Raw genomic sequence first — 19323 nt, 5'->3', positions numbered from 1 at the left:
GTAGTCATTAAACTTTAATCTCCACCACTAGGGGGCAGAACGGAGTTCTTTTCGAAACCGACTGCTAGGCAATCAACCATCACATCATTGTAACATTGAAGGCACTTCAAAAAGACTCAGATGTTTAACTATTGTGTTAGTGATCATACATTCATATTGGGCTGCAGGCCAAAAGAGAGAAGAAGAAAAAAAAGCCAGAGAAATGCAGCTGAAAAGCGATAAAGTGGTGAATTCTACCTTAGAGCAAAACCATCTTCAGTGACAAATTTCAAAGGCCATATGTATGCGATTTTCATGAAAAGCAGACGACCCTAAATTTCTTTGTTTAACTGGAAGCGATCTTCCTCACAGAAGAAGCAGGTTCTTTTCTACAGTTGCCCTTGTTTATTGTGCTGTTACAAATTCCGCTTTCCTTTCTAGTAGCACCATCAGGATTCCAGAAATGCTGTTTAATGCCAACGGGTATTTCATTAACACTGCCACCTCCAGCACCTTCAAGGATATCACCTCAGGCACAACATTACTGATGGAGAATGTTTAGAATGTTCTGATAAAATAGGGTGCTTTTTTTTCTTTCCTTTCAAATTAAACCCTCCAACCCAACCTTTATTCTGTGGAAACAGCTTAGAGTTTCCAATCAAGTTCTGCCAACACAGGACATTAGGATTTTTTCCCCCATATGGCTAGAACACCAAACGAAGAACCAGGAGATCACAGACATTATTTATCACAAAAACAGAGCCTCCATGCAGAGGTCCGGCTCAGGGCACAGGGCTTTTAAACCTGAGAGCCAGGTTTTTGGAGACCCTAAAACAGCAACATCGCCCACCCGTGGTGGGTTCTCTAAGTAAACAGACTTCAGGAAGAGTTTTGGGGGTTCTGGGCCGGGTCTACCAGTCCTCCGGACAGGGAGAGAGCTTATGCCAATCCCTCTAAAGTCTGTTGTTCTAAAAAGAGTCTGATTTCTGATTTAGTCTGATTTCTGTTTTCACTCTGTGGTGATCCCGGGCAATCTGGAAGTGTCCCACATGATGTGCAGGGCCTGGCATCTCCCCTGCCCCCACTTTATTTTCAAAGCACAAGAAAGATAGTTTGGTAAATAGAGGTAGTGCTGAAAGAGTCCTGTCTTCCCTTTTGCTCCAGGAGGTTACTTGATACCTGTCAATATTTCCCATCAGCTCCAACAAAGCAAAAATCTTGGGCCTTCTGGTATCTCTCGATGGTTACGAGTTGCCTGCTTAAGTCAGCACGTTGCAGACCTTTTCTACGGCCTGACAGCTGATTGGGAGAAGGCCCACTCACTTTCTTAAAGCATGCAGTCATCCGTTTGGCGGCCTGCTCGGGGGTTCCACATGAAATCCTCTTTAGATAAATTCATACTCGCTCGGGGTGATTAGTCTTACAGCTTGGTTGGCTCACTTGTCTTGAAAAGCAGGCCGTTCGTGAGCTGGTGGGGCTGAGCTGGTCTTCTATTAACTGCCTCTGCTGAAGTCACCAGAGCTGGGGGGGCGGGGGAGATGCAACCAGGGGAAAAAAAAGAAACTTTTTCTCCCCCAAAGATGACAGGCTGAAGTTGACAACCTAATCCTCCGGGCTTGTCTTCCTCACTGAAAGGCTCAAGCGATGTCAAAAAGACCAAGTTTGCAGTCTTCATGCCAAACGTAACAGCTTCATTGCAAAAAGAAACCTCCCCATTAAAATGTCCATGTTTTCCCTCCACCTTCCTTAACTTTTCTGCCCACCCACCCTCCCCTATTTTTTTCTCCCAAGGAGAGAGAGATAAGGCTTCCCTGCTTCTAGAACCAAATAGAAACGCTATAGAGGCCCAGCTGGGATAAAGTGAAATTAGTGGATTATTATTACCTTGGGGACATTGGAAACCAGGCTTGTTATTGGCAGTTCCTGTTTCTCTGCGAGTTGTTAATGGGGAGCATTTAAAGGTGTTGGTCAATGGACAGAGGGTGATTTTCTGAAGTGGGTGACTACTATTTGTCTTTTTTACTCTGCTGCTGCTGCTACCTGCCACCCCATTCACCTCTAATTTTAAACCTCTGCTATTTAGAAATAACGGCAGTTTTCACAGAAACAGAAAGAACATTTTTCTTTGAATGTAGACTCGTGGGATCAGGAGAGCAGTGGGTAAGCCGGGAGTCTCGATGTGACTCAGAAATCTTTTAGGAAATAGTATCAGATTGTGAAGCGTACTTGAAAATATAATAAACACAGACATTGTAATCTAAACAAGGGCCGCGTACTCTCTGTGTATCCTTTGGATGTTTTGGAGAGAGTGTTTTCAGTAAAACACAGACCCTCTGTGCTCACACTCCGTGACACGCCTGCCGGGACAGTTTTACACGTACAAGTTGAGGAATTCATGTAAGAACCTTAAAGTTCCTGTTTTGTGGGTTTTTTTGTTTCAGTCGAGGATGCTCTTACTTCTCAGATTCTGAGAACAATTTCAACAGAAAACAAAAATAAAACAAGCCCGGCAACACTCCTGCCAGCAACTCGGAGTACATAGCCAGTCGTTTTCTGCTCAGTAAAATCTTTCCCAAAGGTAAGAACTTTTCCAGGGAATGAGCTCCGTGTTGACTAGCCGGGCATTTTCTACTGGTCTGATGAAGGCTGAGGAACAAACAGATTCTTGAAAATGAACCTATTGTGTAATTATGTGTCTGATGGGAACAGCAAAGTGGCTTAAGTCAAAAATCTTTACCAAAAGATTTTATCATTTTCTTCCAAACATTTGCTAATTGAATTGTGGCAACTCCTGGGTCTTTATTGTTGCTCAGGTGACTGGATTGAAGAAGAACAGGCAGGGAGACCGATTTCTACCTAAAGAAACTCTTAACCCGAGGTTAGTGAGCTGGTAACCCCAGAAACAAACACAGGAGCAAAAAATGGTATTTTTCAGTACGATTTCTCACAGTGGAGTCATAGGCTATTTTTGAAAACTGGATCCACAAGTCACATCACATCTCTAATGAACTCTGCATTGTAGCTGCAAAGCCTTCCCAGAGACTCTGCCTGCTTGGTTGTATTTTCCACATTTCTATATTTAAAACAAATTCCCTACCCACCCACCCCCTTACTGAATTCAGGGAAACACAAATAACTTATAAGCCTTGCGCTGAATTGAGTTTGTTTTGCTTTCATGCCTAGTATTGCTTTTGAAATTGTTTAGCAGGAAGGGAAAGAAAAGGCTGCTGGCATTAGCTTACCACACCAGCTCCAAACTTAGCCTCTCCCTGTTTTTTGTAGGTTTTATTTCACCCAAATCAAGACACTATGTACTTCTTTATAATGAGTTTCTATCCTATGTGATATGTCATCTATGAACTAAACTCCCGTAGATGATAGAGACCCAGAGGGATGATACGACCTCAATATGCCCCTTAGGAAAAGAACTCAAGTTATGTGAAAACTAAACATGATGACTTTGGAGCTATTTATTTTATGTCCATTTTGCAGATGGCAAATTGAGAGGAGAGCTCGTCTAGATGAATCCCGTCATTGTGGACGGATAGAGAAGTCAGCTGGATCTCTGGGGGCCTTTCAAAGCAGCCAACGTGCACCCAATACCGTAATTCCCAGAAAAAGCAACCAAGAAGTTTTATCCAAGGTATGTGGGGGGGACGTCAGGCTTGGGAAAGAAAAACCCAAAGTAAATCTGAGGGCCACCTCTGCTGGAGGAGCCGTGGGGCAGGTGGGGGGCAATAGCTGCACCCAGGTATTTTCCTAGTGGACCAGAAAATCCTGTGAGCAGCACAGAACTTGCCTGCGGTTCTGCAGACTCGGAGCGGGTCCTTGCAGCTCTCTCTGGCCTGGCCAGTATGTTTGCAAGAGCATCCTCAGAGCTGCAGCAATAAACATCTCCAGCTGCCTGAGCTCTGCTAAACAAGCCTGGGCAAAACAGTCCGAATTCCTTTCCTTTGACCATTTTCGCTTTCCCCTGGAATAGGCGAGTCAGGGAGTGGGCCCAGGACATGTCCCCCAGCCCTGCCGGGCTCTTGCTTCCCCAGGAACACACACGCCCTCCCCCAGCCCGCCTCTCCACTTTTGTTTTATTTACGAATATGTTGCCAGAATTCCAATGAGTTATCTATTCTGTGGCCCCGTCATTTTCCCACCGAGTCCTGGTCGCCGGCTGACTCAGGGTCCAGTCGTAACACTGAGAAGAAAAGAAGACAGCAAAAGAATTCTTTTCAACTTTTTTTTTTATGTTTCACTCATTTCTCTCTCTGTCTCCCCCCAGCCCCCTCCCCTGATCGCCCCCCCTCCCCCAGCCTCCCCAGTCTCCTTTACCCCCTTTATGTTACACGATCACTCAAATTGAAGCTCAGGAGGGTCCTATAGGGAATGCATAGGATCCCTGGGAGAAAAAAGCCCCCAACAAGCTATACACCAGATGTATAACGTTATATGGTCAACCTGGCAAACACAAAAGCTGGAAAACAAAAGGCATGAATTAGGGAGAGGCATTCAAAGGCGTGTTTTCAAAACAGCCCAGCCAAGAGCCCGGGTTCCCCTCCTGAGACTAAATGCTTGAAAGAAAAGGTGCTAAAGAAAGAAAGGAACAGAAAAAAAGCCCATTTTTTCTAATTAGCTGAGGCCTAACAGGCCCTGAATTTCGCAACTAGTTTTCATCCAGGGGCCTGTGGCTTGTGAAACCGAAAATATGCTTTCGAGAACTGGGGTGCTGGCTCTCTGGACCAAAGCGAGACTCGGTCCTGGGGCTACTAGCTGTCTCCCCCTCGGATCTGGGTTCTGCCAGCTTGTCTCCCAATCCTTTATTCACACTCTTTCCCTGAACGTGCAAATATTATTTAGGTTGAAAAAGAGAGCAGGAGGGAATCCAACCAGGTCCTCCCTCCTCTTTCTCGCGGGCTGGTAGGGGCAGAGGGCTCTGCAGGCCAGCCCAGTCCTGGCTTGATATGAATCTCATTCCACCAAAGGGGGGCAGAGGTGTCGCTGCAGAGGGGAGGGTGTGTGTTTACTGTAAATGCCGGGATTAAGATGAAAACCTCTCCACCACTGTGAATTTAGATATTTGGAGGATGATCTCTCACTGTGAGTTTTTTCAAATGCAACAAGCAGTGTTTGCAAGACAGCAAAGTATATTCCCAAAGCAAGCAGCTTGGCTTGGCGCTGGGCTATGAGACAGGACACACGCCCCGATCTAATTTTTTTTTTTTTTCCTTTTCCACATTCTTATTTAAAGTGAAGAGAAAGGTGTCATGGCCAGAGACTTCTTGGTCCTCTGCTGCCTAACAAATTACGGACTTGCGTTCTTCGATGCCATTTCTAATCAGAAAACAAAACAGAAACCGTGGGTGAGTGTCGGTGGCAGGCTGTGTTAGGAAGGAAGGTGACTTTAATTGCCGTGCTGTCTGGCATGGATGCCTGTGGTCCTGCGTGGTGTGTTTTAGTAACAAACTCTTGTTCTAATGAATGAGCCTTATTAGGGGCTCCTCATATTCTTTCATAAAGAGCAGAGCTATTCTGAACTTCTGAATGCAACAGTCTCTTGATATTCTCACACTGAAGGCTGTCTGTGGGACAGCATCGCTCCTCTGTATTTTCGTAAGGTGCATGTTTGTGAGTGTGAGTGTGTGTGTGTGTGTGTGTGTGTATTTTTAGGACTGCACAGTGAGAGGCAGAAAGAGAAGAAAACTCTTGTATTTACAGGTCCAGGCCATGTAGGTATCAAGGGCGATCAAAGATATTTGCAAAATTTATATGCAAAAATGTATTTGTTTCACAGATGAACAATCCAGATTTTTGTCCTGTCACCTCTTGGCACATATTTTTGATAAACTCGTGGCATGGGATAAAACAGATTCATTAGCTTTGATTAACCTTCTTTAACTAGAGTTAAAAACCTGCTGTAGGCAGCTCAGTTGCCGTTGCAACTTTCAGATACTTTATCATGTTTAAGACCCAATTACTGTTGCACTGAATAAGAATAAAACATCACAATAAAACGTGGAACAAACAGCCACTGCAACGTGCATGGCAAATAGTCATTAATTTATAGCAGTGACTTCCCCAGTTGTAGGGTTTTTCTGAAGGCCGCACTTAATTCACGCTGAATACTCTGGAATTCCAGTGCTGATAGGAGAAACTACTTCCCCAGCCTCCTTGACTCCTGACTTTTTTTTTTTCTGTCTTGCAGCTTTAGTTTGCAGTTTCAGAAGACTCCTTTAAAAAGTTTAAAATGAAATAGAAAGGGAGAGTGAAAGTGAAAACAAGTGCTGCAGACCTAGGTCTATAGGTGAGGGGTGGGGTGGGGGATTCAAATATCACAGAACTTGCAGATTTGGGAACAATTTGTCAATAATTGGAAACATTTCCAGTACGAAAATGTAAATCCTAAATCAGCCTTGAGTCCATTAAAGGAGCCACGCGTGCAAACTTTGAACAAGAGCTGCTGTTGGTGCATTTTGTGTCTCTCGTGCGGAGACGCTGCCACAGAAACACGCCAGCGTGCCAGGAGTTAATTTTGGACAGGATTTGACTGAACCCGGAATAATGAACAGTGAAATACTGCAGCTTTCAGGCAAAACAGAGTAACAACAATTAAAAAGGAGAGACAGGGAACGTCGGGAGAAAACAATCTCCAGTCAGTTAAGGAAGACGAAAATTCTAGTGTTTGAAACAGATCAACCCAGGGGCGGCCTGGAGCTGCTGATCCTGGCGAGCCCTGTGCAGGGGTGTGGAGAGCGACAACATTTGGGAGCCAACTGTTTGTGGGTTTCTTCTCAACTGCTTTAAAATGTTTGGTTTTGCCGTATTTCCATAATAACCACAACCACCCTCTTTCCCCCTCCGAAACCCCCCACAAACAACAGATGTGTGTGCTAAGAGGAAACGGAGACACTGATATAATCAGACACTACTTAGAGCGCTTTCATACTAAATTCTCCAGCAAATTCACGACAACAAAAAAAAACTCCCAACCGCGGGTGGAATTAATCTAAGATCCTTGATTATTTGAAGTTGTAAAAGTTTTCATTTTGCATTTTGTGTTTGAATGTATAGTGCTTTATTTATCAAACGGCAGCGTAATTTTCCCTTCAGTTGGAGGCTGTGATTGTGAAACAAACAAATTGAAACTTTAGGGCCTGTTCTCTCCAAATTTAGTTCCATTATCACTTTAAGAATGCCTAGGACTTGATGACACCAAAGGGGAGGTTGTCACTGGTTATCTAGTTGCTAACTCAGCAATTCCATGGTTAACCCAGCACATCCTAAACTCCAGTATGGGGGGGTTGTCTTATTGTGGGGTGTCTGTGTGTGTGCTTGTGTAAATATCACGAGAGCAATACGGATTTCAAATATTAATGATTTTCTATTTTAAAGTGAGAAAATAAGAATACAAGTTTCCAAAGACATAAAAATTAAATAAGTACATGTTTTAGCATAGGTTAGAATGGGGCTAAGTGCAGTGATTTTTAAAGTATCAGGTTTTATCAGCACTAAATCTCCACATGGCCAGGGCTTTGTAGCATGTGCCAATATGCACTTCCTTAAAGTGTCCTACTGAGAAAAAGAACGTCAGATACATATGACAGTTTTTAGCAGTAAATGGTCTTGGTCTTCCTACAGAGTCATTTGGAACTTACACCATAGCCCTTAATTTTGTTTGACTTGGAATCGTTTATTTAATTTTGTTCCTCTGAACATGCTCTTAGAAGAAGCCCACATTAAAAAAAAAAAAAAATGCTGAAGTTGGGGGAAGAAACCAGAATTGGATCAGAAAAAAAATTCTTATGGTGAGCATCCCTTTGGCTTCCTCTGTATCTCTCTAACCTTAGAAGCTGGAAACACTTAACCCCAACCTACGGCCCAGCCCTGAAATGACTTTGGAAATCATCCTGCACGAGGCCCATTCATGGGCCAAGAATGAGGTCTCTTTGGCTGCTGGACAAATTCTGTTCCCCATTTCTAGAGCCCAGGCTTCAGGCTTGTCCCCCAGGACAAGCTTTTGACTCTTAATCTAGTTTGATCTACTTCCTCCTCCCCGAGTCCAAACACAACCCATTGTCTTGCTTTCCTCTATCGCACCCCTGATCCAGGCACCCCAAACACGTTCTCCTAAAGTCTGGCAGGCTGTCCCACCCTCCTGTGCCTGCGTGGCCAGTACCCAGGTCTCCGCTGCCCTCACAGGCTGCTGGTTCCGCCCCACACCTCTTCCTCTGCCTTGCTAGACTTCCTGCAGCTCTGCTTTGCCCTCCTGCATCTCTGTTTTGCCCTCCTGCTTCTGTTTGCTCTGCTCACTGCTCTGGGACCTCCCTACAAGTCTGAATTGTTAAGCATCAGTTCCCTTTTAGATCATCCTCTGAGGCACTGACAGAACTGTTCTGTCTGGTCTCCCTTGTAACTTTTTGAAGTGCAGAGAGGTCTGGGCAGAGGGAATCAAGGAAGATGAAGAGACAAAAGAGGTCTTCAGTGGGCTCCCTTCACACCTTCCCTACCCGGTTACCTTCTGATATGGCCTAGGGCCTCGACCCCTTTCTAACAATCTGGTCGCTACTTGGAATGCTCATCATTCGACCCGCCCAAGAACTTTGTCTCCAACTCGCTAGTATAATCCCAATGCTGGCCCTGCAGAAAATGTTGCCCTCCAGAGAAGGAATATCCGTGAACTTTAAGCAAATTCAGTAGCCATTTGCAGCCCTCAGTGAGAGTTGGTAAATTTACTAATTTCAGAAAGAGGCAGCCACCCAAATTTGGGAGGCTGTGAAGAAGTCTTCCCCGAAATTCCTTCTATGACCAAAGGAAAAAAAAAAAAAAAGCATGTACTCCAGGAGGGTCTTCACCTGCTCTGTCTTCATTCCTACTGCAGAACAGCCATGAGGCTTAGGTTGCAAGTGGTCACCTTCTCACCCCCAGCAGAAGGTACCAGTTCCACCTGCCAAAACCCTCTTAATAATTGGCCTTGGACATAAAGCCAGGGGTTGTCTGGGATATTCGAGATCAGAGTAATAATAGGAAAAATGATTTGAATAGCAGCTTCTTGTAAATTTTCATTTGCGAATAAAGTCAATGGTTCTGAAGCACTTGGAAAACTTTGAAGAAGTTTCACTTGCTGAAGGGTCAGGGGCAAAGGTCGGGGTGGGATGGACATGGACATTTGATTTGGAGAGGTTTGGGATTATTTATATTCCAACAAAGACAAGGGCGTACCATTATACCCGGGACAAATACCCACCCCGTGGATAATCTGTCATCACTACCCAAACTCAGTAGCCCACGTTCCCAAGACCAGGGCTTCATCTCTGTTACCTGCCCTAGGAGGCTATAGTCTCACCTGTCTGCCCGCACCCCCATCTCAGTTCTGCACTGGGATGAAAGGATCAGTGGACTTCCTGGGCCTTCGAGACTCAGGATCCCTTCTCAAGTCCTGACACAGCCTCGCCCAGCCTCCTGGCAGTCGAACCCAAAGCTGGCACTGCTGTCCAGGTCACCGGAGGCTGGTGTGGTGGTGAAGGGCACTGGGCCCATCCTGGCCCCTCCTGTGACAGACCCGTCAGCTCCTACTGTTCCTGAAGCTGCTGAAATCTTCAGCCACCACTCCTGCTCCTGTTCTTGGATGCAGAGTTAGAGTTGAAGGGAAACCTCCAGCATCAAGCCCCGGTAGGCACTCCTGTGCCAGGACCCTCCTATTTTCTTTTGCAATTACAACAGCCACCCCCTCACCCCGGGGATGGACAGGCTTTTCTTTCTTTCCAGCTACCAGATTCAGCCTGTCTTCCGGAATCTTGACTTCTAGGTTCTGAAACGCCAGGAAGCCAGTAAAAGTTTTATTTTTTCATTAGTAAGCCAGCAAGACAGAGGTGAAATCCCCCCAAAACTAGCAAATTTTTCACTAAGTAACTCTTCACTGCTCCTTCCCAGCCACCACACACACCAACCTCTGTTGATGGCGTCCACACGTACCACACAGCAGGGCAGGAAGATGGGCTGCGGCTGCCATGGCCGTGGAGCTTATAGATTCATGGGCTCTGAGGATATTGCACACCAGCAAGCAGCAACTGAGCTAGATAGCACTTTTACATGCATTATCTCATTTAATCTTCCTGGGGAAGTGGCTGTTCAAGTTCATAATATAAAGAGCCTAACACAGCACTTAACTCCACAGCGTGGTTGAGAGGATGTTGGTGACATCGAGGTTCCATGCAGCTCCTGCACATCTCTCTCTCTCATCCACCCTCCCTGCAATGTGTCCAGTGCTTAAATGATGCTCATCTGTCCAAGGTACTTACCTGAGCTTTCTCTCTCCCTATAACGAGTGCACAAAAAAGGGAGATTGGCCATGTGGCGCTTTCGGTCCCTCCTAGCTCTTTGTTAGGCGTCTTTTCCAATTACCTAAGCACAAATGGAGTTCTCCCTGGAAGATAGCATGTTTTCAAGTACATCACTGGTCACAAAATGAACCAACAAAATAATGTACTGTCGCATGTGGTTTAAGTACAGGGTAGCATTAAAGGGTGCTGTTCTTGTGTCTCCAGTTCTTAAGTGGCTGTCTCGAGTGGGTGTGCTGTCATCTGAGTTAGTCCCTGATGAAAACACTGCATCTTTAAGGCCCCCCAGAGCCCAGGATTGTCTTCTTGTTTGGAAGATTATCACGGGTTCATCCCGGTTTGTGTAATTTCTTAGCTGTGATGACTCTTTCACAAAAAAATGAAGAGCGGAACTTAGAGGACCTGTGTCTAGAATGACTAAAACCCTAAATGCTTAGAATGTCTGAGATATGCTTGCTGAGAACTCATGAGCAGATTCCGCGATGAAGGAAGCCGAATACTGATTCATGGTGTCACCAGGGGATCCCAGGAGAGAGAGGCCTACATCTTCTTCCAGTTTAAAGTACAAGACTGCTCCTCCTTGTAGTCAAACCATTTCCACGAACGATTCACTTGATATTATGGGAAAGCCTGGGAAATCTGGCATCTGAGCAAACAAACAAATACACAGAATCTGTGTGTAGGGAAAAAAGGATCTGATTTTTATACTCAAAATGGAGGCAATCAGTAATATTGAGGTAAGTGGTTCATTCATTCATTAAGAAATATATTAAGAGCAATCATCATGGGTTCTGGGTTTTTCTAGGCACAGTGGACAAGATGGAACCACCAAGACCTGTGTTGATGACCTAGAGCTGGTCCAATTACTCAAGAACTAATGTGAGTGAGAAAACTGATTTGTGATTTTCTGATAGATCCAAATCCTGGGTACTGCATGTCTTAAAGATATGATAGTGAAAATGAATCTCAGGGTGAACTTGCAACACATCAACATGGATGCCAACATGGTCCTGGCTGGAATCCACAGCCCACACCGGGCAGCCATGCACTGATGATGGACGTAACTGAGCTCCCAACACTTTCAGGAGTGCAAAGGAGAAAAGTCATAAAGACACTCTTTTATTTCCCTTATGGGAAGCTCTAGGTTATAAGAAATCAACTTCTAATAATTCCTTAGCCTCCCATCTTATTCCCCAATTTTTATGAAGTGACATCAAACATCTTGATTTTGGAAAAAGAGGGTTTATTTCTGTTTTTGTTTTTATTTATCTTGTAAAATAAGTCTAGCTTTGATCCAGCAGATCAAAGTCCACCACAAAGCAGATAAAAGTAAGTGTCTGAAGGTATGGTATTTTTCTCAGACTCTGGAAGCCACTTGAATTTGATTCAAGAAGGCAATGTACTCTTTCTTGTCCTGATATAAACCAACAAATAAACATTTTCTAAAAGCCCAGTTCTACAGACACAAGACATCTGGATACTTTAAAAAGGAATCCACATTCTTGGCAGTGTATCCCGACTTGGGATCCAAATCTTCTGAAGTTCACACATCACCATTGTGACAAAATGCTACCCTTCCACGCTGTGTCTCCATAACATCCTACCGATGTCTTCTGTGCTGCAAAACATCTTAAAAAGTTGACGACCTGAAGAGAAATGTAGTTTTATCCCATAAGGTCCTGGAATTTGATCCAATTTGTTCATTATGCACAGAAGGTGCACTATGTAATGTGCCGCTCACGATGAGAATGCTTGAAAAGGTCATTGGCTTAGTTCAAATAAACAAAACGCCTTCTCTATAACATTCTGGAATGATAGAGATTCAAGTGGTGAGAAAACTGGGGTATAAGGGAAAAAAATCAGAGGCTAGTTCTGTTTAGGTTTAGGGTAAACTTATTTTTAGAATATACAGAAAGATTGCTGAAAAGAAGAAAACACTGTGTAAAAGAAACTAAAATAAAATCTGGACACAATGGTCAGTTTTTCAAAGAGAGAATGGTTAAACTTTTTTTTAATTTTTGTTTTTTGCATGGAAGAGCTGGGGTATAAGCCAGAGGTACACGGGTGTGAGAGGATTCACCAGAGACAGAATGGGGAGCAGAACAGGTGGATCTACTGAAATTCACTGCTGAGGGGTGCAGTGGATGGGACAGGAGAGGTCTGCTGAGCCATATGGGTCAGCTCCCTAGTCAGGGATTGAACTCAGGTCCCAGTGGTGACAAGGCTGAAAGCCCCATTAAACATTTTAAAAGACAGTCATCTTTATGCCCATTGTGCCTTTTTTCAGGCCTAATTGGTAGAAATCAAGTGAACCTGGGAACTAGGCCCTACTTTGCTCAGTGCAAAGTTCTCTTTCACTTCAAACTTTTCGGTAACAGAGGACAGAAGAGGCTCTATTTTTTACAGAAATTTCCCAAAGTCTCATGCTGAGAGAACAAAACAATTGAAATATTTAAGGAGTTGTCTTATTTGAAAAGATAAATCCTTTGAAAGTTTTAGGTTACACTTAGGTTTTAGGTTAGATTTTAAGTTTTTCAATAGATTTAGGTATTATATTCTTGGAGGACCCATTACAAGCTGGGGTCTTTCCATATGCTTTTTATTTAGTCATCACAATCATTTAAATTTACCCTAAGTAGGGAATTTATTGCCATATGTATGAGATAAGTGAGCTGCAGGAATGAAGTATCTCCCGTCTCCAACAGCAAAGTCAGGACTGAGCCCCAAGTGGTCTCTTCCCCAAGACTCAGCTTTGGGCTACCCATCATGTCTCTTAATAATGGATGAAGGCAAGGCCTCCTGAGGTGCCCCCAGAAGGATTTCAGGCCTTGTAACTGACAACTGACTGAATGGTGACATTAAATTATTTTTCAAGTATGGCTTCACCAGTGGCTGAGTTCATGGACTCTGAAAAGAAATCAGGTGTGAACGGAAATACAGGGCATGTTTGCAGTGGGCTTTAGCTAAAGAGCACCTTGAAAAGCCACCTTGTTCCAAGGCTGACTGCAAGATTTATGGGGCAGGTCTTGTCTAACGAACTTGTGAAATTTCTCTCTAGATATTATAGCATGCTCGGTGGGGAAACACACTGCATCCTGTATCTATCAAAGAAAAGCATCCAATATGACTTGATATCAAAGCACGGCTGTCCCTCAGAAGTCAGGCAGTGGGTAGCCATGGGGAGAGGCCTTCTTCAGCCTGAAAGGACCTTCTAGCAGGGCTGCTCAGGGGACTGCTTTCAGGAGATTTTGTGTTTGGACTTGTTGTCAATGACTTGGGGGGAAAAAAGGGCCAAATGAAGATTCTGAGAGAAGGGTTGACACCCAGCAGTGATGTGAGAAGTTCAGGCCTCTCTGTGCTTATGGCTTTGTCCCTGTTGTTGCGCATGTCTTTGGATGCCCAGTGGGTCACCGGTTCCATTGGGTGACCAGTGGGCCACTCTGTCGGCACCCGGTGGGAGTGGAAAATGGGAAAAAGAAGCAACAACAATGGAAAACCTCTGCAGAGTTCAACTGACTATAGCTTAGAGAGAAAAAAAAAATCAGACGAAAGGCAAACTTGGGAGTTTAAAAATAATAAGTAGTGCATCGTTAATCTATTAGGTACAGGAGAAAAAAAGTTTTTTTTTTTAATTCATTTATTTATGCATACAAGAACTGGGGTGTAGATCAGAGGTGAGGGGGATGAGAGGATTAACCAGAGAGAGTGGGGTGCAGAACAGGCAGATCTACTGAAACACACTGCTGAGGGGAGCAGTGGGCGAGTCAGGAGGGTCTGCTGCACCATATGGGTTGCTCCCTGGCTGGCCGGGGATCGAACTTGTGCTGCAGTGGCTGATGATAGCTTGATAACTCTATCTTTAACCCATGAGCCACCAAGGAGGCCTGAGAAAAAATAATTTAATTTATATATAATGAATGTTCATCAATGTTGCATTAATTGGTCTTAACAAGAGATATTACCCCACCATATATGGGAGAAAAACAAATATGTAAACAAACAGCAGCAATGAGGATTAAAAAAAAACCAAGAATGTCAGAAGTACCCACAGACATGGAATAAGATAATATCAAAAGTTTGGGGAAAACATAATTAAACATAATTAAAAGTTTGTTGAAAACTGCTAAAATAGCGGCTTGTTAATTTCAGAATATAAAGTTGCTATCACGTGTGGAACAATTAGAGTTACTATTTTTCAGCCCTTTCAAATAATGACACTTAAAACTTACTTGGCTGTGTATAGGATCCAGTGACACTGGTGGGTATATACACAAACAGTCTTGCATGTGTGTGTATAGCCATACACAGGCATGCACTCACAAGTCTGCATAGATGATGCCATTAACAAAGTGTCACCACACCCCTAGTCACAAGTGATCTTCTCGTAAAGCAAAGTGCTTATTCTCCAACTTCTCTAGACAGATTTAAAAAATAGCTTTTCTTGGGCCTCCCTGCTGGTGCAGGGGGTTAAGACACAACCTATGAAGCTGTCCACAGCCACAATTTAGCAATTTCAGTGAGTTCACCGGAGAGATCTCATTCTAGTGGGATTGCAGTAGGAGAAAGTGAGATTCGGAGGCATCTTGACATCTCCAACGACTTGAACAGTATATGCCTCTATGGAAGCCCTGCAAATTTGCAGAGGGAATACATGTATAAGGCACTTAGAAAGTGGTGCTTAGAAAGTGGTGGGTCCAGCACTAGAATCCAGTCTTCTGTATTGTGTTCTCTGTGTAGGGAGGACAAACCCTTTCCCCGACTCAGTGAAGATTTCCAAGCTGCCCGTGACTTCTGCCCAGGTTCTGAACTGGGGATTCCTATGATGTGCAGGAAACTGTTGCATGTGGTAGGACAAAAACAGTCACCATCACAAACTATTCTGCCTGTTTATTGGCACAGTTGTGGGTATGTGAACTTCTGCTTTAAATAAAATCATAATGTCATGAAAAAAGTAATGAGTTCCCGGGTTAGGGCACATATTTTCAAACTTATGACAAGTAGGAGTCTAGATGAGAATATCTTCATATACTTTTTGGAATTAATTAGCCCTTTTGTCCTTAAGAACCAATTAAATCTCCTTCCTTTGATTTACATGATGGAAAGTGTTATATTGTACAATTTAGCAATTTCAGTGAAATCCTATCAAACCAAAAGCTTTCAGTTGATTTGACTTGCCACTGTTCATCTTCATCACCAAGACAACATGTACCTGCAAGTGCATCTCCACAACTGGCCTGACAACACAACAGTTTTCCAGAAAAGCAGGCTAACTATATTTTTCCGTCTTGCTCCATTTCATCTCCAGTTGTATAGACCTAACCTTAATGTACCTGAACCAAATGAGGTGTGATTTCCTCCCAATAGGACTCAGCACTTTAAATAACTATTAAAGAATTGGGAGAAGTGTGATTTTGTTTCTAAATTCAGAAAGAAAAAAAAAAGATGGTGGAGATACATTTCAAACCCCTTCTAATATTGGGGATCAGCTGAATAATCCTCTAGAGAGAGCACTTTTTCAATCATAATTTTCCTACTATTTACTATCTAAAATAATGGATGGATTCAAATTAAAATAACACAGATCATCAAGAAAACTTTATAAAAATGATGGTAAACCTTGGGAAAAGGCATACTTAATGAATAGTTTCACTATACAGTTTATGTCTGAACACCCTCAGATTATTTTTTAGAAATATGAAATATTTAATGTAAACTTAATTTTTGCCCAAATCAGAAGAATCAAGCATACCGTGAAGGCATATGAGATTTCTAATTCACATTTCTCATCTCCAGAGGATTGAAAAACTTCATCTATCTGTTTGAATGCCTGGGTCATAAGCCAGGCTGAATATGAACTTTAGATATTTGAGAGTGACCCATCAATGTTTTCAAGTCCAAATTGGCCACAGAGAAACCCACGGACCATTGCCTCATTGTTTATTCTTGTAAATTATAAATATTTTTAAAGTCCCAAGTTATAAAGTTAGTAGTGACATTTTATGACTCCCAGCCATGACATTGTCCACTTGCTTCTCTCCAGCTTCGAGTGTTGGCCATGCGTCGAAGATTTGGGTTGGTCAGTCAAACCATAGTCTGTATTGATAGGATGATATACTCAGGATCTAACCATCCTTCTCAGCCCTTTTGGTTCTCAGGAGACAATGGGGAATACACTTAGCAAAACTATTCTAAAGCTCTCTATGATTCCATATATTTAATTTTAATTTAAGTCAAATCATGTTTCTGTATGCCCAATGAAATAAAGCACAACTTTCTCACTGGATGATGGAAAGATCACGTGTCATGCATGTATCATTTTATATAGATATATAAATAATATATATCTATCTTTGTAAGATATTATTTCTATAGTATAATAATCTGATCATCAAAACTATTTGTATTCACTCAAATACACACATATATGTACATACACAGCACAACTGTGTATTGTTAATGTGGAGAGAGAAGAGACATTTAAGTCCTACAAACATATTGAGGATAAGTTATCAGAGCCTAAACTATAGAAGTAGAAGAGGAATACAGAGAAGAAACAGAACTATAAGAGATTTAAAAGTATTTAAAATACTATATTCATGAAGCAGCCATTGAATAAACATCAGCTCTAGGTAAGTGTTATTCTGGTCATTATTTTATAGATGAGGATCTTGAGACTCAAATGATTAGTAAATAACAGCCAGAGTTGAACTCCAGGTATATCTAACTGGAAAGAAAATGTTCCTTTATACTTTTCCATGTTCCATTGAAATGATTGATGTGATGGGCAAAGAAGATTGCGTCACCACCTAATGAGAAGAGGTGGGATGGGAGTTGGTGGCTTAGAGTGGGAGTTAGAATGGACAAGCCCAACTTGGTGTGACAAGAGGCCAAGTGGTAGTCTTCAGGCACAGAGTCATAATATAACGTTACAGTTTAGGAGAGATTTAGGGACTAGAAATACAGATGGGGCATCTACATTTAAGTGGTAGCTACACTGAAGACAATTACAAGAAAGGAGATGAATGTCCAACATCTCATTTCAATAAGTATAATTATCAAAGAAAGGGGAAGTGAGAAATTTCAATTTGAGGTTCATCCATGCCAAGGAGGATTTACTTTGCTGACTTATTGATTTAATGGTAAGGAATTGGCATGTGCATGTCAAGGCAGTACCACAAAGTAGATTCCATATGTCAAAAGTTTTGAAGAGTCTTAACGATAATTATTCAAAAGGGAAAAAAATAGAGGTCTATGTTCAAAAACATTTGGGGATTCTAAGTTAAAGTAAGCTAAGCGAGGCTCTTTGTCATCTTTATTGACTAGATTTGTTTTGTACATACCCAACATGAGTACATAAAATACACTGGGCATAGAGAAACAAAAGTTAATAGTAATGTTCTCCATTTGCAGAGTCTAGTGAGGGACACGAGGATACAGAATGTAAATCCAGTGTAATAAATTATGTCATAAGATTGGTTCAATCTACCATGCCTTTGCTGCTACTGACTCACCCTGGCCTGCAATATCCACATCTGTCCTTGCTCAGGGTCTCACCCTTTCATTCTTCAATCCTACTTCTTTGAACCAACCCTTTCTGATGACCATGATTTGGAAGTCTTTCTTCTTAAAAGCAACCTGTAAGATGTACTGGGCTGTGGCGAGGCCCCTACACACAGGATTACTTGCTGAGTGCCTTAACAAACACACACAACACACACATCTTGAAATGCTTAATGCATTGAACATATGTGTGCACCCCCAGGCAGAGACTTATGGGCAGCAAGGATATTGTCCAGAATAAGAAAGAAACAGGACAAGGACACATGAAGTGACAGCAGATGCGTCCTGGCACCATTTCCAAGATGGATGATGCACGTCTCTTGATTATCCTGGGTGTGGCTGCTAAGCAGAGAGATGCTTTCTGCTTTCCCCAGTGAGGACAAGAGCCATAGAAGAATATTCTTTGGAACAGTCAAGCTTGGGTCTGAAACAAGGAGGAAGTGGTAGGGGACAGGGAGTGGACAAAGAAGTCCTTCTTCTGTATTTCAGAGCCCTCTACTTGGAAGGGGACCTTGGGGGTCTCCCTCCTTTCTTCTCTCCAGTAGAACTTATATTCCTGCTCAGATTTAGGGAACACACAGCTGTTGCATTTTTTTTTTCATGACATAATACACTAAGCACTATGTGACTGATGATAAAACTCCAAGAAATGAAAGAAGAGAACAAACCTAAGCTGTTTCCAGATTCACCAGGGTGGAGGGGGAAGGTTACTGCTACTTTAGTCAGCTGGTAAATTACCACAAGATCAGTCTCAGAACTAAAACAGTGCTTGATTCTGGCAGAAACAAATCTCTTCAATGTCATGGCTGCCATCAAATGTCTTTGTTTTTGTTCTTTTTATTTTGACTTTGACAACCAAAATAGCTCTATCCACTTCTGTTTGCTGTTTAAGACACTCTCTAACCCTGTCTCCCAAAGGTCTGTATGTTCTGGACCAGATTTGTTTAGATTCAGCTGAAAATTGTAAGCGACAGATAATGTCCAATAATCACTTTGCCATGTATTAGAAAGTGTATAAAATGTAAATGGATTAATCGCTGAGCACTTAGGCATCCGGATATTTGAAAGAATCAAATGACAAAAGTTCTGACCTTCAGATGGGTGGGTGCAGGGGGGTGGGGGGGAGCTCCAAGAGGTCATGCGGTCAAGGTTTCACTTCCAGGTACAACCTCAGATCTGAACAAAGATAAGATATTTGGATCTTATCTTTGGGAACCTTATATATTTATGAGTGTGTATTTCATTAGACCATTACCAGGAACAGAAAAAGGGAATATTTTATGGGTTGAAAAATTCCCAGAAGACTCACAAACACAAAATGAGAGATGGGAAGACCTTGTGGTTATGCTGAGCCGGCTCCTTTTGGCTTCGTCTCCTGGTTCCATCCTCTCCCCAAGTTTATTCAGACCAGTCTGACTCAAGCAGTGGGATTTCTCCCTCTTCCCTTGAGGTGTTA

At 42.8% G+C, this 19323-nt stretch overlaps 1 long non-coding RNA gene across 1 annotated transcript; it reads left to right on the top strand.

Moving 5' to 3' along the window:
* The first annotated feature begins 2323 nt into the window (after window positions 1–2323).
* On the top strand, window positions 2324–11359 carry LOC129145708 (uncharacterized). The gene is made up of 3 exons (XR_008551640.1): window positions 2324–2557; window positions 3472–3622; window positions 11113–11359. It is a non-coding gene; the product is annotated as an uncharacterized LOC129145708 (long non-coding RNA).
* Window positions 11360–19323: the final 7964 nt, after the last annotated feature.

Source organism: Talpa occidentalis, unplaced genomic scaffold (genome assembly GCF_014898055.3).
Source record: "Talpa occidentalis isolate TD23 unplaced genomic scaffold, MPIMG_talOcc4v2.1 talOcc4.14, whole genome shotgun sequence".
NCBI lineage: Eukaryota > Metazoa > Chordata > Mammalia > Eulipotyphla > Talpidae > Talpa > Talpa occidentalis.
This window is presented reverse-complemented; position numbering and strand designations above follow the sequence as displayed.